Raw genomic sequence first — 21,954 nt, 5'->3', positions numbered from 1 at the left:
TGCTGGTGTAGAGAGGAGGGACGTGTCTGCCCAGCCAATGTGAGGGGCGCGCCTTTGGGACAGAGAATTTCTGTCCCTTCTCTTCTTTTTTTAGTGTGTCCCCAGTGGCCTAATGGACAAGGCACTGGCCTCCAAAACCAGGGGTTGTGGGTTCAAGTCCCACCTGGGGTATAGAACTGTGACCTGTGGTTTGATTGGGAAGCCCTAGCTTGCTTTTTCCCCATGGGAACTGAGAGATGGTTTCCCAAGAAGTGCCACATCCCATAGGACAGCAGCTGTCTAGTCCCACCAGCTCCAGGAGTGACTCAGACAGAGGGAGGGGGCTGGAGCAGAGCAGGGTCTGTCTGGTGACAAGGCAGAGGCTCAGTAGGAGCCAGGGGGGAGCTACTTTGGCCTGGCCCTTTTACAAAGCCCTTGAGCATGGGGCTGGCATTGGGGGAAAGTTCCCTCAGCGATGGGATGGGGGGGCCGGGCTGGGCTAGGAAGGCGCCGTTCTCCCTGCTCTTGCCCCCAGACGACATGGCTGCCAGGCCTGGGTGCGGGCAGACTGGCAGTTGCTGCACCAACGCGGGCAGGAGGCCCCACTGATGTGGGAGGAGGCAGCCTCAGCAGCAGGCACAAGACTGGGCCAGCATATGGAGGGAAGTGTTGGACTGCGTTTCCCTGCTGACATGGAGCTGGGTTGCCAGGTGTCTGGTTTTGAACCAGACAGTCCAGTATTTGAGCTTTCTGATCAGGAAACAAACTGAGACAATAGAAATGTCCCTTAGTTTCTAAATAATAATAATAACAATAATGTCGATTGTGGTGTCATGTCAAGTGTCTCTGGTATTTTTGTAGAAACCATCTGGCAGCCCTACATGGAGCCCAGGTGAGAGGACACCTCCCAGTGCTCACTGCTGCTAGCAACACCCTCACACCACTCCTCACAGCTCCCCCCACCATGGGGCAGGCAGGAGGGGATTGTTCCCCCCAACTGACAGAGGGAGGGACAAAGGCTGAGAAAGGCAAAGGGCCTTGTCTGACCTCACACAGCCAGTCTGGGGCAGCGCTGGGCACAGGACGCAGATGCTGAAATTCCCCTTCAGTCTGGAGTTTCACACCCTGACTGATCAGAATAACGTGACCTCCAGTGAGATACAGCCCCACAGCCCGGCCTAGGGATGGCTCAGCCAGTGGGTTAGAAGCACCGGGACACAGAGAGACTCAGGCGCTGCTCAGAGACAACCACTGGCGAGAAACAGAACAATTCCCCGAGCAGACGAGAAGTTCTGGCTCATTTGCTGGGACTTAAGGAGAACAAGGAAGTCCTGAGTCTCCTCCCTGTGACTTCCTCCCAGCTCAGCCAATCAGAACTGGGACTAGAACTGGAAGGCTATGTCCGCACTGATGGGCTGTGTCTACACCGGCGGGTTATTGTGCAAGAAGGGCTGTTCTTCCGCAGAGCATCCACACTGCCCACTCGCTCTTGTGCAAGAAGTTTTACAGTAAAGCGTGGTAAGAGAGGGCTTCTTGCGCAAGAGCTACGCTCTTTTCTAACAGGTGTAAGTCCTCTTGCGCAAGAGGGCAGTGTGGATGCGGGACAAGGGTTTCTTGCCCTATGGCTAAAATGGCCATCAGAGCTTTCTTGCACAGGAGAGCATCCACACTGCCATGGATCCTCCTGCACAAAAGCACATCTCCCACAGGGCAAGATGCCGCCAGACATAGCCAAAGGGACCTTCAGAGATGAAGTCCAGTCCCCTGCCCTCATAGTAGGGCAAATCAACATCCAGATGGATGTCTGTCCAAAACAGGAAGCTACCAGGAGTGGGGTTTGAACCCACGCAGACAAACATCTATTGGATCTTAAGTCCAACGCCTTAACTACTCAGCCATCCTGGTGATAGGTGGAAGGCTAGACGTGTGCAAGTTCTCTCCCCAAATAGCCCAGGGATTCACTCTCAGAGCATCTTCCCGGCCCATCTCTGTGCCAGGGCTTCCCACCGAAAGGGTGAGAGAGCCGCCCCCTCCCCACCAGTGATGAGGGAAGCAGGGAAAAGGGAAACCAAACAAGACAAAACCCAACGTCCCCAGGGATTCCGAGGGACAAAGGCCTGGTGGGGAAAATACCCCCCCCACATTCACCTAGGCTATGTCTACACTCCCAGCTTCTTGCATGAGAAATATGCAAATGAGCCTAAGTGTGGAATATCATGGAGCCTCATTTACATACTTAATGAGCCGCCATTTTTGCAGAAGATGCTCTTGCTCCAGAAGGAGCTGTCTACACTGCCCCTTCTTGCGCAAGAAAAACCCTCTCGTGCAATGCCGTTATTCCTGAAAATAATCGTCGTAGCGGCATTGCTCGAGAGGGTTTTTCTTGCGCAGGAAGGGGCAGTGTAGACAGCTCCTTCTGGAGCAAGAGCCTCTTCTGCATAAATTGCAGCTCATTAGGTATGCAAATGAGGCACAGCAATATTCCATGCGTAGCCGCATTTGCATATTTCTCATGCAAGCATCTGTGATTGTAGACAGAGCCCTAGTGTTTTCCCTGCCTTGCATTTGGCCAGCCCCAAGGATCAGGCCAGTGATTACTAACCTTTTTTTTATACCATGGACAGCCAAACCCATTCACAAACTTTTGCCAGACCGGTGACATTACATTTACATATCTGCATATCCATTATGCAAATAACAAATCTGCAAATATGGAAAAAAACTGTTGCCAGTCCCTACAGATCAGTGTTTGCAGGTATCTACACTTAAAAAAATTCACAGAAACAATTCCCCTCAGGCTCCTCGAGGGGGCAGCTCCTCCCCCGGGGGGACTGGAGCCTGCAGAGGGAGGGGCGCAGGGAGAGGCACCCACAGAGGCAGGGGGCATTAGGGACACCCTGGTTATAAACTTTAGAAAATTTGTCAGGGGCAGAGGAGTTGGTGCCCCCAAGTGCCACCACCAGTCACCTCTGCCCCCCCTCCTGCCCGATTGGGGTGGGGGAGCTGCCATTGTATCTCCCCCCTTCCTTCTGTACAAGCCCTGCCCTGTGTCTCCCCCTCCCCCAGCCAGGCTGCTCTTGCTCCCCCTGTCTCCTCCCAACCTCCCCTGCCCCCTTTCCCTTCCTGTGACCCCCCCAAGTTTCCCTCCATTGCACCCCCTGCGCCCAGCCACCCCATGACTGGCATGATCCCCCCAACCTCCCTTCAGCACCTCCTGCCTCCTCTTCCTGCCCCAACCTCACACATCCCTGTTCCCCTTCACCTTTCTTATCTGCCCCCCCTCTTGATCCCCATCCCAACACTCTCTGGGATGGCTCCCCCCGCCCCGCATGAGCTGGTAGCAGCTTCCCTGGTCCCAGGCTGGGATCACAGCCCCCTCTGCTGAGAGCAGCCCAGGGCCAGATACACCCACTGCCACCCTGGGGGGTCTGCTCTCTGGGAAGGGAAGGGAGGAGTCTCTCCTACCTGCCCCCCCGAGCGCTGCCCACCCTGGGGCGGGGGCCGGGCCGGGCAGGGACTGCCCAGGCTGGGGGTGCTGCCATGGGAAAGGTTCCCAGGGAGCAGCTTTCTACATCCCACCGGCCCTGTGGGAGATTCCCCCTCCTGGCTGCAGCCCGGGCTCCGGGGGGCCCAGCAGTGCTGCACCCAGTGCTGGGGCTCAGGGATCTGCCCAAAGCCATTTCCAGGGGCCCTGCAAGCAGAGGGCAGGAAAGGGGCCAGGCTGAGGCTTTGCAGGGAGCAGGCCGGGGACCTGGCAGGAGGAGGCTCCAGCGAGCACAGAGCCTGCGCAGGGCCAGCCTGCTGGGAGGGGAGCAGGAGCATCCAGCACCATTCAGGCCAATGGCAGCCGACACTGGGGGAGCTCTGAGACTCCAGGGCAAAGGCCCCAGGATTAGGTGGCCCTGGAACCAGGCCCCCTGGAGTAGCATTGTGGCTGGGGGGCTCTGACCCACAGGGAGGCTGGCCCCAGAGCCCAGGGCCTGGGAGTCTGGCCAGCAAGTGAGACTCGCCCGTCAGTCCAAGCTGCTTTCTCCCTGGCTGCGGTTCCTGCCTGTCCCATGCCAGCACCGCACACAGGTCAGTGGGGCCCTGCTCTCAGTCCGTCCCTCACAGGCGCCGAGCTGTGGGCTGCGCCCATCGCCCAGGCCTGGCGCAGGGATGGAACATGGGGCACGTTTCCCCCTGTGAGCGTGTGCAGGGGCCGGAGGGAGCCACACAGACCCAGCTGAAGGTTTTGTGCTGGGGCTGGAGGCTTGAGCCCAGGCTGTCAGCCTCAGCAGGACTTCTTTGGCCAGCAAGGACCAAGGGCAGAGGAGGCCAAGGCACAAGCTCCTCAGAGGGGACAGGCCTGAGGCCTCTGGCTTCTGCCAAGGGGCTTTCTGTCATGCCAAGCAGGGGAGGGAGGCCAGGCCCAGGCAGGAGAAGGGGCAGCAAGACACTGTGTTTCTGCCTGGGGCTTGAACCCCATAACCTTGGTATTATTGGCACCAGGCTCTAACCAACTGAGCTAGCTGGGCTGCTGATTCAACTCCACCTGAAAGGAGAGATTCTTCTTCCTCCCCCTGGCTGCAGGCCCGGCCTTAGGACCAGGCGGCTGCCTTGGGTCTGTCCCTTTGGGGCCTGGGGCTACAATTGCCAAAAAGGTTTTGGGTTCCAGCTGCCAATCTAACGTCTTAGGCTGCGCAGACCTCAAGACACGGCAGGAGCTAGAGAGGAACGGTGAACGGCTGCACTTTGGAATGGGAACATGTTCTCTGGAACCATAAAGTAGAACAGTTTGAGAGCTGTTTTGAAGGAGGGCACCATGGCTTAGTTGGCTAAAGCAGCTGTCTTGTAAGCAGAAGATCCTGGGTTCAACTCCCAGTGGTGCCTTGTGGTGAGGCCAATGTGTCTCTTCTTTCCACCATATCCCAACACATATCAGGAGTTGGTTTTACTGTTTGCTGGTGTCCTAACAGTGGAAGTAGGATGGCAGCAAAGAGCCTGGTGCAGGTGCCCTCTGGGTTTGATTTAGAGAGTCTTATCTAGACTTGCTAAATCAAACTCTGGGAGATGGATTGCAGCAGAAATCTCCACCTGAGTGAAGGCATGGCCTAATGGTGCAATTAGTTAGATGCTGACCACAGCCAGTCTGAGCCATTTTAGTGCTCCGGGCATGTGGCACTGCCCCCCGGGCTCATGGTGCATGTGCGGCTCCATCCTGGGTGCACAGTGCATATACAGCCCCTCCCCCTCCCTGGAGCTTGTGGTGGCAGGATGCTCTTGTGCTGCACAGCCTGGCCCTGCCACCACCGCTGGCATGCAACCAAGGGTCCCCTGGCGCAGGCCATGCAGAGCCCCACAGCTGCATGGGGAAGGGCACTGCTGACAGGTGCTGTGGAGGTTAATGCAGCCCCAGGGAACTGCTGCAGCCTGCCAGGAGCCAGGCAGGCAGTGCCTGATGGCAGCTGCCCCACTAGCTCAACCCTTAATCCAGTCCTGCTGCCAACAGTAACAGCCCCACTGCTGGTAACTCACAGAGGCCCTTGCTGCCCGAGGAAGAGGTGTGGGCAAAACACAGACCACGCTGTGAGCAGGATTTGAACCTGTGCAGGGAAACCCTATTGGATTTCGAGTCCAACACCTTAACCACTCGGCCATCACAGCTCTGGGCAAAATGGATCCAGGGAAACTGGTAAATAATGCCAGTGCACAGCCCTAATGTCACCTGCCACAGAGTTCACACAGCAAACCATTGCAACAGCTGTGCAGAGGAGTCCCGGCAGTTCTGCTCTTAGGCTGCATTGGAGGTGAGTTCTGCTTCAAGGTCTTCTCTCCTCCTTCTTGGTCTTCCTTTCCCTTTTCCTTCCTCTTCTCTTCTCCCCTTTTCTTCTTCTGGCTGGTCTCCTTCTTGGACCCCAGTTTATAAAGAGAAATTCAAGTACCGCTTAGTTCTACCTTAACCAATTATTTTAGTATAATTTCACTATCCAGTCGGCTAAGATCGAGCGCTTCCAGCGTCTCAGAGAGCTATGTCACAGGCACAAGCCCCCGGAGACCCCTCTGTCCCTTCCATAGACACATCACAGGACCAAGCAAGCGGCAGCAAGTGCCGGGCACTGTCATGGTCTGGGCCAGAGATAAAGCTGTGGTCCAAGGAGGAGTCTCTGCAGGCCCTGCAGTCCAGGCGGAGGAATGCAGATATTTATGGCCAAAGAAAGGCCACCTCCACCCACCCCAGACCAAGTCAGAGCCAAGGTCAAGGAATTGCAGCAGGGGTATGTGAGGACCCATAGCGCAGCTCCTGCTCTGGGGAAGCACCTTAGCACTGTGCATACTGTGAGGAACTGGACCAAGTCCTGGGGGTTGGGGAACCCCTGTCTCCAGGGACAGTTGTGGAGTCTGGGATGGAGACACCTGGGCAGCAGCAGCCGCAGCTTCAGGACAACAAACCTGCTGACCAGCAGCTCCAGGATAAAGAGAAGGAGGATTCCAGGAACTTTGTGACCCTCCCCCTGGAACTGGTCCCCCAGATGCAGGAGGCCTCCCAAATGTCTTCGGGCACCGGGGAGGGAACATCAGGTGAGTGCTGTGAGGTTGCAACACACACAGGGCAGGCGGGAGCACAGGGGATGATGCGCTATCGTGACACGTCATGCTGATCGTAGGTGGGGGGACACCACACATGTGTGACCCCATAGAGGGCCGTCCTCCCCCCACCATGTGTGCAAGGCACCACCTGCTCCTGCAGAATGTGCTGCCAGCGGCTAATTTCCTAACACTGGATGCAAGCAAGCAAGTGTAATGGGGGTGTAGCTCAGTGGTAGAGTGCTTAACTGTAGGCAAAGTGGTTCTTGGGTTCAACTCCAATTGCCTGCTGAAAGGTTGGTCAACTTCATTGAAACCTTTGCATCTCTAGTTGCATCAGATTCTGAATTTCTGCTGTGCAGAGATTCCAAAATTACTGCAAACCCCTAGGCTGTGTCTACACTGGGCCATTTATCCCAGAAAAGCAGCTACTTTTCTGGAATAACTTGCCAGCTGTCTACACTGGCCCCTTGAATTTCTGGAGAAGCACTGACGATCTACTGTAAAATTGTCAGTGTTTTTCCAGAAAAACTATGCTGCTCCCGTTCAGGCAAAAGTCCTTTTCCGGAAAAACTGTTCCGGAAAAGGGCCAGTGTAGACATCACAGTATTCTTTTCCGCAAAAAAGCCCCGATTGCGAAAATGACGATCGGGGCTTCTTTCCGGAAAAGCGCGTCTACATTGGCCACGGACGCTTTGCCGGAAAAAGTGCTTTTCCGGAAAAGCATCCTGCCAATGTAGATGCACTTTTCCCGGAAATACTTATAATGGAAAACTGTTCCGTTATAAGCATTTCCGGAAAAGGCTGCCAGTGTAGACGTAGTCTTAATGTGTTCCTGTGTCAATGCACATAAACCAGGCAAACCCATCTCAACTGAAACAAGTTAAAATCTGCTGTGTCTGGTTTCTATTCCCATCAGTTCAGCAAGGGTGTGATCTGAAAGTCCTTGGTCTACCTGGGCTGTGCTGTGCAGAAGAACAAGAATCACACCCAGTGGGGGAGGAATGGCCACAATCAATCTTCTGGAGTTTGATTTAGCAAGTCCAACTAAGACTCACGAAATCAAATTCAGAGGGTACCCCACCAGCTTCCAGTACTTCTGCTCTTTGGTCCCTTTGGGTTTCTGCAGTAGGGACACAGCCAGGCTCAACTGAAGGAAGCCAACTCTCGCTACATAGGGTATGTTTACACTTGCACCCTCTTTTCCAAAAAGGGATGCAAATGTAAAGATTGAAAACTGTAAATGAAGCCACCAGGGACACACAATGGGCCTGCAAAAAATGAAACAGCTGAGCACTTTGCAGAGAACAGGCCATCGCCCTGCTGGGAGAGGCTCCATCATGTACAGACTCTGCGCAGGGCCAGACTGATGGGAGGAGGCTCTGGCCATGGACTTTCCTCCCCTCTCTGTTACCTCCTGCACCTGGGGCTGAAAGGGACGTGGGCTGCAGGCTGGTCCTGCCCAGCTGCCTTCCCCAGTGGGAGCAGAAAATGCTCATGGAAGGGCTCACACATTGTCCCCAATGCACTGGCCTGAGGGCCTGAATTCTTGCTGCTCTTGGATTCAGCTTGGCCCAGTTGAGTGAGGGGAGATTGGTCCCATGGTGTCAAGGGCAGCGCTCAGGACTCTGCTGCTGCTGGCAGGGAAGAAGCTGGGAGGCAAGGTGCTGGCAGCAAGAGATTCTGGCTGCCTCTTTGCCCTGGGTCTGCCGGCCGCCAGCCACCTTGACCAAACCTCAAATCAGCTGGACTAGCCAGCCCATGTCACAGTGAGTCGCTAGTGGCCCTGTCAGAGAAGAGCCATTGGCAGCTGCAGAGACGTCCCTGCTGCTGCCTGAGGCGCCTTTCTTGAAAGGGCCACTGGTGAGCTGCATTTTTGTAAGCTGGCTAGCTCAGTTGGTTAGAGCGTGGTGCTAATAACGCCAAGGTCATGGGTTCAAGCCCCATGCTGGCCACAGGGGTTTTCGGTTTGGTGACTTCCCTTCCTTTGGCTGCCTGCTATGGACAGGGAAGCAGAAACAAGCAAAAGGCTGAGAGCTTTGCAGGAAGCAGGGCAGAGATCTGGTAGGGGGAGGCTCCACCCTGCACAGCCCCAGTGGCTAAAAGGGCCTTGGCCTGGCTTCCTGTCCCCAAAAGCAGGGGACCTGATGCCCAAATTCCTGCTGCTGCAGTGGCTACCTCAAGGCACCAGGGCACCAGCTGGGGGGCAGGCTCTGGAGCCCAAGCCACGGGGGGAGACTCAATATGACCAGGAGGCCTGGATCGTGTGAGCCCTGCACAGAGGCTGCTGCTGGTGGCCTACTTCAGTGGCCCAGCAGCTCAAGTTCCTCTGAACCAGCTTCTCCCACTGGAGCCACCCCCCAGCGCCCCAGCGCTGCTGAGACCCCTGACATGAGGCAGTGGGACCACAGCTTTGTCCAAGGATCATTGTGGAGTTTGTGAGGGAGACACCTGGGCAGCAGCAGCAGCAGCTGCAGCTTCAGGATGACAACGCTGATGACCTGTAGCTCCAGGACGAGGAGGAGGATTCTAGCAGTGTCGTAACCCTGCCTTGGAGCCAGTTCCTGGTCTTCCCGCTTCAGCATGACAATCTGCTCCTGCAGGCAGTGCTGCCAGGTGCTAAGTTCCCAACACTGGGCTGAAAAGTACAACCATTGTCAGGTGTAACTCAGTGGTAGTGTTTGAGTGCCGATTGTAGAGGTCCTTGGTCCAATGTCAAGTGCCCCCTTAAAAAGTTGATTATCCTAAGTGAAACATTTGCACCTCCAGGTGTGTCAATCATGGATTTCTATTGTACAGGGATTCTTAAAATGTCAGCAAACCCCTCGTGTGTTCTTGTGCCAATGCATGTAAACCAGGCAGCCGGGTCCCTCAACTGAAACCAGTTCAAACCTGCTGGGTATCTGGTTTCTATTCCCATCAACTGAGCAAGGCTGAGATCTGAACGCCCATTGGCTGTTCTGTACAGAAGAACAAGAACCACGTCCAGCTGGAGAGGAATTGCCGTGATCAATCTTCTGGAACTTGATTCAACGAGTCAAACTAAGACTCACTAAATCAAACCCAGAGGGCACCCCACCAGCATCCTGCACTTCTGCTCTTTGCTCCCTTTGGCTTCCTGCTGTGGGGACAAGGCAAAGTTCAACTGAAGGAAGCCGACTCCAGGTAGAGATGGAGGGATGGTAGGAAAAGCAGACACATTGGTCAGGCACCGCTGGTTTCATGCACACTCAGCCTCGCCTACAGCTGGGAGGCAGTTTGCAGTGAGCTGAAAAGAAACTGCCTAACAGAACCAAGGCTCAGGATATTTCTGGGTCCAGATGTGCAAACAGCTGGCAGTCAACCTTGTTGCCCTTGTTAGGGGTATAACCAAAACACAGGCCTCAGCGTGAGCAAGATTCAACCCTGCACAGGGAAAAACTTTTGGATTTTTAAGCTAACTCCTTAACCACTTGGCCATCATTACTGTAAGAGACCATTCTCCTGTACTTATATGTGAACAAAAAATTTGTGACTTGCTCGTTGGCCAATTCGGATTGCTACAGGACAAAGGAATTCTCTCTTAATTCTGTGCCCTCAGGAAGGGACCGACCCAAGGAGGCCGGGCCCCCACCTGGGGTCTCCAACCCAAACTGTGAGACCCAAGGGCTTACAATCCAGATGATCAGTGTTTGCTGCACTTTTCCCTCCCCCCAGCAATTCTAAATCTCAAGGCCAACTCCACAGTCCCAGCGGCTGGGGGAGATGTGCATGTCAGAGCCTCTGCCCACTGAGCTGTAGCCTTCTGTGCCCAGGGAGCCAGACACAGCCAGGGCGGGAGGGAAATGGGGATTGGCTGCACTTTGGGAGTCAAAGGTGTTGTCTGGGACCATAGAATAGAACAGTTTTAGGTACTATTCTGCAGAGGGCACCATGGCTTAGCTGGCTAAAGCACCTGTCTTGTAAACAGGAGATCCTGGGTTCAACTCCCAGTGGTACCTTGCTGTGGCCTTTACTCACATTTTCCTATGTGCTTCTGGGACACAGACGAGGCCTCCCCTGGCCACCCATGGAACTGCTGGTTCAGGAAAGGCTGATGGCAGAGGCTTGTTAGGGAGGAGGAAACCAGAAGCCTAGAGCAGGTGCAGAGGTGACTGGCACTGGCAAGGCAGGGCTCTGACTCCCACTGTAAGTCCCTGGTTACCACACACTGGCCAGTGAGTCCTGCTCCCTGGTTGTCCCAGTGCTGTGGGTGCGAGAGATGTGCCTATAACTCCCTGCTGGGAGTGTGGGCCCTGCCCTGCCTGTGGGGGAGGGGACAAACACAGTGACAGGGGCTCTGACACTCCAGCATCGGGGTCGTGCAGCCCGTCAGATGGATTCAGACCAGGCTGGTTGGAGCCTCTCGCACTCGCCAAAGGGGATTCTGCACTTACTGCCTTGGGAGCCAGGGTCACATTGCAGAGCTCTTCCAGGGCCGTCCCATGGTGCTGCCAGCCCATCCCCAGCCACTCTCCCTGCCCTCGGAATGTGGCTGCGTTTTATCCTTCCCCTTCAGTGACAACTGCCCATTCCCCGCCAGCCCCAGATCCTGTGGGACCCGCTCCCTTCCCCACGAGCAGTGAGCGCCAGTGCGGCTCCCTGCGGAGTCTGCGGCTGTGGGAACAAGCCCCTGGCTTTGGGAGGGAGATGAGATGTCAAGGTGTTGAGTTTCACCCATGGCTAGTGTGGGGTGACCCACACTCTGGGGGCAGTTGGAGGTGCCTCCTGAGAGCTGATTTTCAGAGGGGTGTGATCAGCCCTCCCTGTGTTTCTGGCTCCTTCCAAGGGCTTGAATCTGGCACCTAAAATTGAGGAATGTGCATTTGGAAGAGGGAATTTCTGTCTCTTTCTCATCCTTGGTGTCCCCCAGTAGCCTAATGGAAAAAGCAGTGGGTTCAAGTCCTATTTGGCTTGACAGTTTTGATGTTTCCCTGTAGATGTAGAGTCTCTTTGGCTTCCTCTTTGCCATGTTATCTGTGAGATGTTTCAACACTGGGCAAGTGTCCTCAGGAATTGCCATTTTCCCCGGGGCAGGACCCCTCAGGAGCAGACAGTGACACTGGTGTTAGGCGCAGACAGGAGGAGAGTGTTTGTTAAAAGCTGAGGTGTGCACAGTGAGGTCACTTGCAGAGATGCTGACGCTGGCGTCTCTGTATGCGCCTTGGCACCTGTTACCCATCGGTACCTGCCACGTCTCAACCCCCTGTCAGCGCCCAGACAGAAGGCCAGTGCACATGGAGCCAGCGACAGTAGCGAGGGAGGCAGCTGCAGCACAATTCCAGGCCTGGGGCACAATGAACAACTCTTTGAAATATTTTTAAAACAAAAAATATGAAAAACTTTAGGCTCCATCTACACTGCAGGCTGCTTGCCCAAGGACTGTTTTGGGCAAAAGTTTTTGTGCAAGAGCACATCCACACTGCTATTCGCTTCAGCCCCAAAACAAGGCAAGATAGCTTAGTTGTTTGAATGTTAGTTTACTAACCCCAGGGTTATGAGCTCAATCTTTGAGGTAACCATTTAGGGAACTGGGGCAAATCTGTCAGGGATGGTGCTTGGCCCTTCCATGAGCACAGGGACAGGACTAGCTGACCTCTCAAGGCTCCTTCCAGCTCTATGAGGTGGTTTATCTCCTTATAAAGAGCATGCATGGACATTCTCTTGTGCAAGAAAGCTCTAATGGCTGTTTTAGCCATCTTTTCCAATGGTTTACTGCACATTTTCTTGTGCAAAAAGCCCACAGCAGAGACCATAGACATGCAGTGTGAAAAACCTCACAACAACAAGCCCACCCCAGCAGGTCCTATTGAGATTTGAACTCAGATTGCAAGATTCAAAATCAGAAAAGCTGCCCCTTACACCATGGGACCAACATGATACAACATGTGTGGGTACCTGGGATACTCAGTTTTCTGGCTGGCCTCTGCACTTCTGGTTTCCCTCTTGCTACGTCATCTCTCTGGCTACAACTACACGGCTCATTTATTTTGGAATAAGCTGGTCTCGAATAGTGATTCCAAAATAGCTTATTTCGAACTAGCACGTCTACACTGCAGGGAAACCTCAGAATAGTCCGAGGCAGGCTCCCCAGTGTAGACGCACTATCTCGATTTAGAGCCCTGGGAAGAATAACTTAGAATGGCGCTGGGGAGGGACTAGTTCAAGCTAGCAGCAGTGGCGCAGCTACACAGGCCTTATTTCGAAATAGCTAATTTGGAACAGGTGTTATTCTTCGTAGAATGAGGTTTGCAGAAGTCGGAATAAGCCGTCTGTTACTTCAGGATTATTTCAAAATAACGGAATTGCTGTGTAGACTCTTGCATTGTTCTTGTGGAATAACAGCCATTGTTCCAAAAGAACTTTTGTGTGTTGCTTTCTGCTAAGGCCAGGCTGGAGGGAAAAGAATCACTCCTTTGATCCAGAGTTGAGCCAGCAACCTAAGGATTACTTGCCAAACACACACTAAAGTCCTCTGCTCTGCCAGCTGAGCTATTGAAGGTGCCTGAGCAGTATTAGTTTGTCCAGGTTGTCCCTTCTGCAAGTCCCAGGACAACTTCTCCCCCCAAGTAGATGGCATTGCTGATGAGGGGCAGAGGAGCACAGGTGCTGTCACAGGTACTTCACATGCAGACAGACCCCCTGAGTGAAACCTGAGCTAGATCCATCCATGTCACAGCAAAAGGAAGAAAGTTGGGTTCTTCTCATGTGTCTTCTTTGTTCCAGAGTCTCTAGGGGTGTGGCACCGAAACCTTTTGTGCTTGCCGTAATGTTTTTCTTTTATTTAAAATGAAGTTTGATCAACTAACATGAGACAGTTCAAACACTTAATCATTTAATGATTTAAGTTAAAAATTTCTCCCCAGCTGCAGCCCTAGCAAAATGGCTGGGGTGTGATTATGTCATTAGTGGCGAGTATCCATTAGTAATCAAGAGTCCATGGAAAGGTTTGGGGAGGGCAGGGGCTCAGCAAAGGGGTGGGGTCTTGGGGAAGGGACGGGATAGATCCTGGCTTGCCCTGACATTGAAAAGGTGCCCTTGGGGGTATGTGGCCCCCTGAGCAGCCTCCGATGTTCCCTGTGTGAGCCCCAGAACCAGCCCTGAGTGAGGGGGGCAGAGGGGGAGCAGCTCACACATGCCAAGGGGCTGGCCAGGGGCAGGACATGAGCCTGCAAGGCACCAGTGACATCACAAGGAACTTTTGCAGCTCCTCAGCTCATTGGCTGGGAGGCAGTGACCTCACAGAGGGACCATGGCAACAGCCAGGTGGGACAGGCTGCAGGGCTGGGGCATCTCAGAGGCCCCCATGGCCTGGCTGCCTGGAATCTCCTTTGTGAGGTTTCCCCTTGAGGGCAGAAGGGATTGAGGGTCCCAGCTGGGAGTGTCTCTGTGGAGATTTCCCCTTTCCCCAGGCTGCAGTGGGAGGGGCTGGCACTGAACTGAAGAGAGAGATGGGAGAAGCAAGAGGAAGGGCTCCAAACATTTGATGAGGACGGGATTCGAACCCATGCGTGCAGAGCACAATGGATTAGCAGTCCATCCCCTTAACCACTCGGCCACCTCATCTGAGCTGTTGGGTTTTGTTACCAATTACCCAAAGCCATCACTGCCAGGAACCTTTGTGCCACTCGCTGGCTGGCCAGGGACACCCAGGGTAGGAAGGTTTTGGCTTTTCACAATGTTCCCTGGGCTGTTGTACAAAGCTCAGTGCTCGTAACAAACCCAAACACCCCTTGACTACATCTACGCTGCAGGCTTCTTACACAAGAACTGTTTTGTGCAAGAGTTCCTGCGCAAAATGTCTTGTGCAAGAGCACGTCCACACTGCCATGTGCTTTTGGGCAAGAATGTCCGTGGCACTGTGCACGCTCTCTTGTGCTGGAAAGCTCTGATGGCCATTTTAGCCATAGGGATTTCTTGCACAAAAAAACCCTGTTGCCCATTCATACTACCTTCTTGTGCAAGAGCTCTTGCACAAGAGGGTTTATTCCTCATGGGGAGAGGAATAACTCTTGCGCAAGAAGCCCTCTTTTCCTACGTTTTGCTGTAAATTTACTTGCAAAAGAACGCACACGCAGTGTAGATGTTCCTCAAGTTTATGTGCAAGAACGGCCATTCTTGAGCAAGAAGCCTGCAGTGTCGACGTAGCCCCTGGGTGCCCAGAGAGGGGCTGTCTAGTCACAGTCTGGCTCGGCGCGCTCTCTGCAATGGGAAGATGTCCACGGAGCAGGCAGATGGCAGCAGCACACGGCTCTGGTGGGCCCAGCATCCAGAGGAGCGTTTCCGATATGAGTGTTTACTGACAGTGTCCGTCTCTGGTCTGATTTCACAGTGTGGTGAGACACTGGCACACACAGCAGCATGGATGGGGTGGCTGGCGGGAGTGGCTGGAGGCCAGCTGGTAGGAGCAGTGGCAAGTGGCCAAGGGAGAGGGTGAGCCTCATTTGCATTTCTAATGAGCCACCATTGTTGTGGAAGAGGCTCTTGCGCCAGAAGGTGCAGGGGACAATCAGCGGGCGGAGGGTTATTTTTTCTCCCCCCTGGGCTGATGTGGCTAGAACTGAGGAGAAGAAAATCCTCTTCCCTTCTCCTCAGAAGATGGAAATTGCAGTTTGCAGGATTCAGAGCCCTGAGTGCTGCCCCTTACACCATAGGACCTGTGGTGTGACAGTGCAGTGGGCACCTCTGACTCTCAGCTCTCAGGCTGGCCTCTGCTCTCCTGGCTCCCTCCAGCTGCTTCATCTCCCAGGACTCCCTGTAAGAAATGTGTCACTTTCACCCCTGGGAGCAGCTCAGACATGCAAAGGGGCTGCCTGGGGCAGGGGAGGGTGTGGCAGTGACATCACAAGGGCCTTTTGCAGCCCCTCAGCTTATTGGCTAAAGGAGGTTGGGAGGTGGTGACCTCACAGAGAGTCCATGACAGTGGCCAGGTGGGACAGGCTGCAGGGCAGGGGCCATCTCACAGCCCCCCACCCCCCATGGCTTTGCTGCAGGGAGTCTCCTTGAGAGTTGCCCTTGAGGCCTTTTCGGAGCCTTCTCCTTTCCCACGACTAACTGACCTAGATGACAGACGTCGCTGTGGAGAAGGGAAGAGCCTCCAAGAAGGCTTCTGTAAATGCAGCAGGGGAATTAGCTCAAGTGGTAGAGCGCTCGCTTAGCATGCGAGAGGCAGTGGGATCGATGCCCACCTTCTCCAACTGCAGCTCAGCTCTTATCCATTATTTTCACTGTCAGGGGCTCAGTGGCCCCCTCCCTCTTCCTACCTGCTCTCCCCAAAGAGACAGACCTGGCTCCCCTTTCTTTGCCACCAGCAATTGCCATGCTGCAAAGCAGAGAGTGGAGATATCAGGCTCTGTGGTGCAATGGAAAGCATGTTGGACTTTTAAGCTGCAACAAAATACAGGACTATGTAGCACTTTAAAGACTAACAGGATGGTTTATTAGATGATGAGCTTTCGTGGGCCGGACCCACTTCCTCAGATCAAATAGTGGAAGAAAATTGTCACCACTATATATAGCAAAGGATACGATTAAAAAAACCGAACACATATGAAAAGGACAAATCAAATTTCAGAACAGAACGGGGATGCGGGGGGGAAGGTAAATGTCTGTGAGCTAATGATATTAGAGGTGATAATTGGGGAAGCTATCTTTGTAATGGGTAAGATAACTAGAGTCTTTGTTAGGACCCCGTCGTAAAGTGTCGAATTTTAGCATGAATAAAAGTTCAGAGGATTCCCTTGAAAGTGCAGTTTTAAAAGGCTTTTGAAGCAGGATGCAGGTAATTAAGTCATTGAGATAATGTCCTTTCTGGTTGAAATGGCAAGAAACTGGTTTTTTTCTGTATTTTGTTTCAGCTACCCTAGACTAACATGGCTACTTTTCTATCACTATTTTAAGCTGCAGTGATTCACGTGAGCCCAGCTAGACTTTCAAAGTTTGTGGGTTCAAGTCCCACGAGTGTCACTTTAGCTGCTTTCTCATTTCCAGGGTGCAGCTTTTACAGAACAGGCAATCCTTAGGGTGAAACTGGGGTGGGCTTGAGTCCAGACAGTTCCCAGCAGACCCCAGTGAGGGTGGAGGGAAGGGCTGGTTCTCGCGGTTGGGGCTGGGAGTTGTTCTGAAAGGCTTCAGGTGCCATTAGATCATTTTATCCCTCCCTGTCTCCTACCAGTGCTGAGAAACACTCAGGCTATGTCTGCCCTACACTGCTCTTCTGGGAAAAGCTACGCAAATTTCAAAACCCAATTTGTGCAGCTTTTTCTTCTGTTTTTTTTTTTTTTGGAAGAGGCTTTTCGGACATTTGGCCTGTTACACTGGGCAAGTCACACAAGGGAGGCAGCAGGCAGAGCCGGCCCAATGCACCAGCCCCCCAGGGCGGGGAGGCCAAGGCACAAGCAGCTGCCTGGCCTAATTTATCTGGCTTCCCCAGGTTGGCACCCAGGGGCATTATCAGCTGATGTTACCCCCTCTCTGTCACATGAGCGTTGGGCTCATCAACAGGATGGTCAGCAGCAGCTGCAGTTACCTGGGCACAGCAATAAGAGAAGACCCTGTGTTTCTGCCTGGCTTTGACCCAGGAACCTTTTGCATGTTAGGCAAACATGATAACCACTACACCACAGAAACACATTTCAAGGGCTGGAACTTGTCTGACTGTTCTGTTTCTAGCTCTTTCTAACACCCTGGTCTGGAGGGGAGGGGGATGCTCCTTGTGAACACTCCACCTCTTGTTCTCAGGGAAGCACCTAATTTCCTCACCAGCCCCTTGAGATTTGTAGCTCAAAGCTGGAGCTGCTGTGGAAGGAGGTGAAGCTACAGAAGCTGACGCGGGACAATCAGCGGGCGGAGGATTATTTTTTCTCCCCCCTGGGCTGATGTGGCTAGAACTGAGGAGAAGAAAATCCTCTTCCCTTCTCCTCAGAAGATGGAAATTGCAGTTGGTTCTACTAAAGCTGGACCCCAGGACTAGACTTTTTCTTTCTAAAACCCTGGTGAAAAGTGAGAGCCAATTGCTCACAGACTGAGAATGTGAGTTAAGGAAGGGCACCGCCCAACATGGGGCTTGAACCCATGACCCTGAGATTAAGAGTCTCATGCTCTACCAACTGAGCTAGCCAGGCTGCCTGCAAAAAAGTTCCTAATATCCCATCTCAGTGTAACAGGAGCCAAGTGTTCTCCACTGCCTGACACAAGGCTCTTTCTTGCCCCTAATGTGGGGTTCTGGTCTGTGGAGAGGTTTGAACTCGAACCCCACTCCCGACACACCCACTTTTTTCCCCACAAGGAACGGCCCCATTTCCATCTCTCCAGGGACTGGTCCGTTCTCTGCAAAATGCTCAACCTGTTTCATTTTCTGCAGGAACGAGTGGGATCCATGCGCCCTGTTCCCCAGTGAGAGGTATGTGTCCTCTTCCCCCCTTTCCACAGACACAGCAGGCCAGCAGGCTATGAGCCTCCAGAGGCCCCTTCCTACTTGGCCTCCCACAAAGCTGGGGTGAAAAGCTGCTAGACCCCAGCCCTCCTGGGCCAAGCCATGGCAGAGGTAGCAGGATTCACTCCCATCTTCTCCTGCCTGTGCCCTGGTATCCCCCAGGAGTCCATGTTGTTCACTTACCTCTGGGCTTTGGGCTCCTGCCCCATCAAACCTAGTTTAAAGCCTCCTCACTAGGTTAGCCAGTCTGCACCCAAATACTCTTCCCTTCCTCAACAGGTGAACCCCAACCCTGCTGAGCAGCCCTTCCTGCAACAGCATCCCATGGGCAAGGAAGCCAAAGGCCGCTGCTCATGGAGCTGTAGCTTTGTGTGCCCAGGGGGCCAGACACCGCCTGGGCTCGATGGCTGGAGGGAAGTGGGGAACGGCTGCACTTTGGGAGTCAAAAGTGTTGTCTGGAAACATAAAGAGCCATTTTAAAGATACTTTGGAGGAGGGCACCATGGCTTAGCTGGCTAAAGCACTTGCCTCATAAACAGGAGATCCTGGGTTCAAGGCCCAGTGGTGCCTTGTTGTAACCTTTGCTCACATTTACTTATGCCCTTCTGGGACACAGAAGAGGCCTCCCCTGGCCACCCATGGAACTGCTGGTTCAGGAAAAGGCTGATTGGGGAGGGGTATTGGGAAGAAGGAAACCACAAGCCTGGAGCCCCTGCAGAAGCTGCTGTGACTGGCACTGACAAGGCAGGGCTCTGACTGCAATTGCTGGGCCAGGAGAGCCAGCACCACACACCCTTGTGATTCCCTCAGGGGGTCAGTTCAGGGCCTAGAGAGCCTGAGGGAGCAACCACTGCAGCTCCTGCAGCCATAGAGAGTCAGGGTATGTGGGCATCAGGTGCTTCTCACCTGTTGTTTCCTTCTTCCAAACACTCCTCCCCAATCAGCCTTTTCCTGAACCAGCAGTTCCATGGGTGGCCAGGGGAGGCCTCTTCTGTGTCCCAGAAGGGCATAAGTAAATGTGAGCAAAGGTTACAACAACACACCACTGGGACTTAAACCCAAGATCCCTGTTTATGAGGCAGGTGCTTCAGCCAGCTAAGCCATGGTGCCCTCCTTGAAAAGGGACTTGAAACTGTTCTACTTTATGGTGCCAGACCCCCCCCCCCCTTCCCATTCCAAAGTGCACCCGTTCCCCATTCCCCTCCAGCTCTTGCCATGACTCAAGGCCTGCGCAGCCCAAGACATTTGATCCAAAACAGAACTGGATCATTTAATGCAGGGAAGGTCAATCAATGGCATTTAACCAGGATGGACAGGGCAGGTGTCCCTAGCTGGTGTATTCCAGAAGCTGGGAAAGGGCGACAGGAGGGGTCACTTAACAATTGTCTGTCCTGAGGATTCCCACTGGGCAATGGAATTGGCTGCTGTTGTGAGACAGGATCCTGGGCTAGTTGGGCAACTGGCATGGCTCAGTCTTGCTGTTCTGATGTTCTGTTTGGTTTCTGTTCTTGTCCCTTCTGGGCAATGGAAAATGGACCCATGTCCTGAAGGGGACAGAAAGTGGCCTGTGAAAGGCTAGTGTAGGTGAGCAAAAAGGTCTGTTTCATGTGTCCCTGGTGGTCTAGTGGTTAGGATTCAGCACTTTCACTGCTGAGGCCTGGGTTCAATTCCCAGTCAGGGAAACCAGCCTCATCTGTATTAATGAAATCTGCCAAGTCTTTGCCCTTTTCCATCACAGGGAGGGCCAGATGTCTGAGGGAAGGGAGGGGCTGGGATGCCAGAGGCAGGCTGTGGCTCGGAGACACTCCCAGGAGCCAAGCACATTTCTCAGGCAGCCCCTTCCCTGGGCAGGGGGCACAGGTCACACCCCTGGGTGAATAAGAGCTTGTGGGGACTGGCCAGGGCTTCAAGCGGGCAGCTCCCATTGGCCACACACAAGCTTGAAGCAGGGACCAGGCCTGAAGCCTTTTCCTCTACAGCTGAGAGACACAAAGGGCCCAGCAGCCCCTTCTCTCAGCTGTGCGTGGGGGCAGGGCGAGCAGGGAATCTGCCTGAGGCTTCTTGCTGCCATGTTGGGTGGCTTCATGGGCTGGATCCAGCCCGCTGGCCTGTATTGCCCAGGCCTGGCTTAGAGGGAACCTTGGCTCTGGCTGTGGGGGAGGGGCGCTGTGGAAAGGCCAGTCTGGCCTTCCTGGGCAGGGCATGACGACGTGCACTTTGTGCAGCACGGCTGCCAAACATCCCAGACAGAGAATTACAGGCTAGAAAGAACCATATACAGCAGCCAAAGTAGCTCAGTGGGGAGAGCTTTAGACTGAAGATCTAAAGGTCCCTGGTTCAATCCCAGGTTTTGGCAGGTGCTGGCATGTGGCAGTAACTTCCCTGGTGTTCAATTCTTACCTTGCTGTTTTTGGTCACAGCTTGGTATTGACAAATCAAGATCATCTTATTAGCCCCGCCGCTGACTTCTTCCTGTTACTCGCTGCCTCTTTGACTACTGCCCACCCAGTGCTGGCCCAAGATATGGAACAGGGCTGTGGGCTGATGGGGATGTGCTGGGGAATTGGTGGTTTGTGTAAATCCTTGAGAATTGATCTTCTTGCCCCTCTGGCTCAATTCTACTTTGTGTTTCTTCACTTTCTCAATGTAAGGACTTTGGAGAAAACTCTCAAATGTCTGCTCCAGTGGCGCAATGGGTCAGTGCGCAGTATTTATAAAGCAGTGTGTGTAGGAGACATGCTGAGGGTGTGAATTCAAACCTCACCTGGAGCAGTGGTTTTCAGTCCCTACTGGGCTGCCCCTTTCCACTGATCGCTGTGGGAGCTGGAATTCTAGCCCAGAGGAGACTGTCAGTCAAATTCCCCCTTCAGACTTGTCAGACTGAATGGTGGGTGGCCAGGGAAGGTCCTTCTTGCTTCCAGGGTCTTGTTGCAGGTCTTCTCCCCCGCACTCCTTACCCAGCAGCAGCTGCTGTCCCTTTCGGCCATTGGGTCAGCTCAGGCCGGGAGGCAGGAAATGGGGCAAAGGAGCCAGACAAGCTGAGGGAGGTGGGGAAATTCTGATCTCTGCATCTCCCCATGTGAGGGTTTGTCTACACGTCATTCCTCTTCCCAGAGAGCAATGCAAATTCAGCTGTGACATTGCAAATGAAGCGGAGATTTGCATAATCATGTCTGGCTGCTATTTTGAAATATGCTATTTTGAACTAACAGGCGCTGTCTAGACACTGCTCTTTGGAAAGAAAACCCTTCTTTCAAAATCCCCCTTACTCCTTATGAAATGAGGTTTAAGGGTTAGTTCTGAAGAAGGGTTTTCTCCCGCAATAAGCGTATCTCAACAGCGTTTTGTATTTCAAAATAAAGTATTTTGAAATAGCACCGGTCTGTGAATATGCAAATGAAGTGCAGGATATTTAAATCCCAGCTTCATTTCCAATGTTGAGTGTCTACATTTGCATCCCTTGCAGAGTCTCTGGGCAGTGATACCCCAAAGGAATGAGAAGGGCATGTGGTGCTGGCTCTCCTGTCTCAGCAATTGGAATCAGAGCCCTGCCTTGCCAGTGCCAGTCACAGCAGCTTCTGCACCCGCTCCAGGCTTGTGGTTTCCTTCTTCCCAATGCTCCTCCCCAGTCAGCCTTTTCCTGAACCAGCAGTTCCATGGGTGGCCAGGGGAGGCCTCTTCTGTGTCCCAGAAGCACACAGGAAAAGATGAGCAAAGGCTACAACAAGGCACCACTGGGAGTTGAACCCAGGATCTCCTGCTTACAAGGCAGGTGCTTTAGCCAACTAAGCCATGGTGCCCTACTTGCCTACAGCCCTGCTATAGAGCTTTTCCAGGATAGCTTTTGTATTTGTGAAAAACTCTGCTGGGTTCATGGAATGGGTTGACTCTTTTAGATCAGTTTCCAAGAAAGTGGGCCTGTATTCCTCATTGTATTAGGAATAAGGCTCTTCCCA

The 21,954-nt window shown here is 53.5% G+C and overlaps 10 non-coding genes across 10 annotated transcripts; 5 read left to right on the top strand and 5 right to left on the bottom strand.

Moving 5' to 3' along the window:
- Positions 1-1,801: 1,801 nt before the first annotated feature.
- Positions 1,802-1,884, bottom strand: TRNAL-UAA (transfer RNA leucine (anticodon UAA)). Its single transcript has one exon. It is a non-coding gene; the product is annotated as a tRNA-Leu (tRNA).
- A 2,893-nt stretch (positions 1,885-4,777) lies between these two features.
- TRNAT-UGU (transfer RNA threonine (anticodon UGU)) lies at positions 4,778-4,851 on the top strand. The gene has a single exon. It is a non-coding gene; the product is annotated as a tRNA-Thr (tRNA).
- Positions 4,852-5,543: 692 nt separating this feature from the next.
- Positions 5,544-5,625, bottom strand: TRNAS-AGA (transfer RNA serine (anticodon AGA)). The gene has a single exon. It is a non-coding gene; the product is annotated as a tRNA-Ser (tRNA).
- Positions 5,626-8,427: 2,802 nt separating this feature from the next.
- TRNAI-AAU (transfer RNA isoleucine (anticodon AAU)) lies at positions 8,428-8,501 on the top strand. Its single transcript has one exon. It is a non-coding gene; the product is annotated as a tRNA-Ile (tRNA).
- Positions 8,502-10,452: 1,951 nt separating this feature from the next.
- TRNAT-UGU (transfer RNA threonine (anticodon UGU)) lies at positions 10,453-10,526 on the top strand. The gene has a single exon. It is a non-coding gene; the product is annotated as a tRNA-Thr (tRNA).
- A 3,522-nt stretch (positions 10,527-14,048) lies between these two features.
- Positions 14,049-14,130, bottom strand: TRNAS-GCU (transfer RNA serine (anticodon GCU)). Its single transcript has one exon. It is a non-coding gene; the product is annotated as a tRNA-Ser (tRNA).
- A 3,484-nt stretch (positions 14,131-17,614) lies between these two features.
- Positions 17,615-17,687, bottom strand: TRNAK-CUU (transfer RNA lysine (anticodon CUU)). The gene has a single exon. It is a non-coding gene; the product is annotated as a tRNA-Lys (tRNA).
- Positions 17,688-19,608: 1,921 nt separating this feature from the next.
- TRNAE-UUC (transfer RNA glutamic acid (anticodon UUC)) lies at positions 19,609-19,680 on the top strand. Its single transcript has one exon. It is a non-coding gene; the product is annotated as a tRNA-Glu (tRNA).
- A 601-nt stretch (positions 19,681-20,281) lies between these two features.
- TRNAF-GAA (transfer RNA phenylalanine (anticodon GAA)) lies at positions 20,282-20,354 on the top strand. Its single transcript has one exon. It is a non-coding gene; the product is annotated as a tRNA-Phe (tRNA).
- Positions 20,355-21,724: 1,370 nt separating this feature from the next.
- On the bottom strand, positions 21,725-21,798 carry TRNAT-UGU (transfer RNA threonine (anticodon UGU)). The gene has a single exon. It is a non-coding gene; the product is annotated as a tRNA-Thr (tRNA).
- Positions 21,799-21,954: the final 156 nt, after the last annotated feature.

The sequence above is a fragment of the Pelodiscus sinensis genome, chromosome 19 (genome assembly GCF_052426305.1).
Source record: "Pelodiscus sinensis isolate ZL-2025 chromosome 19, ASM5242630v1, whole genome shotgun sequence".
NCBI classification, from domain to species: Eukaryota; Metazoa; Chordata; order Testudines; family Trionychidae; genus Pelodiscus; species Pelodiscus sinensis.
Note: the sequence above shows the minus strand (reverse complement) of the source record. Positions and strands in the feature narration are given on the sequence as shown.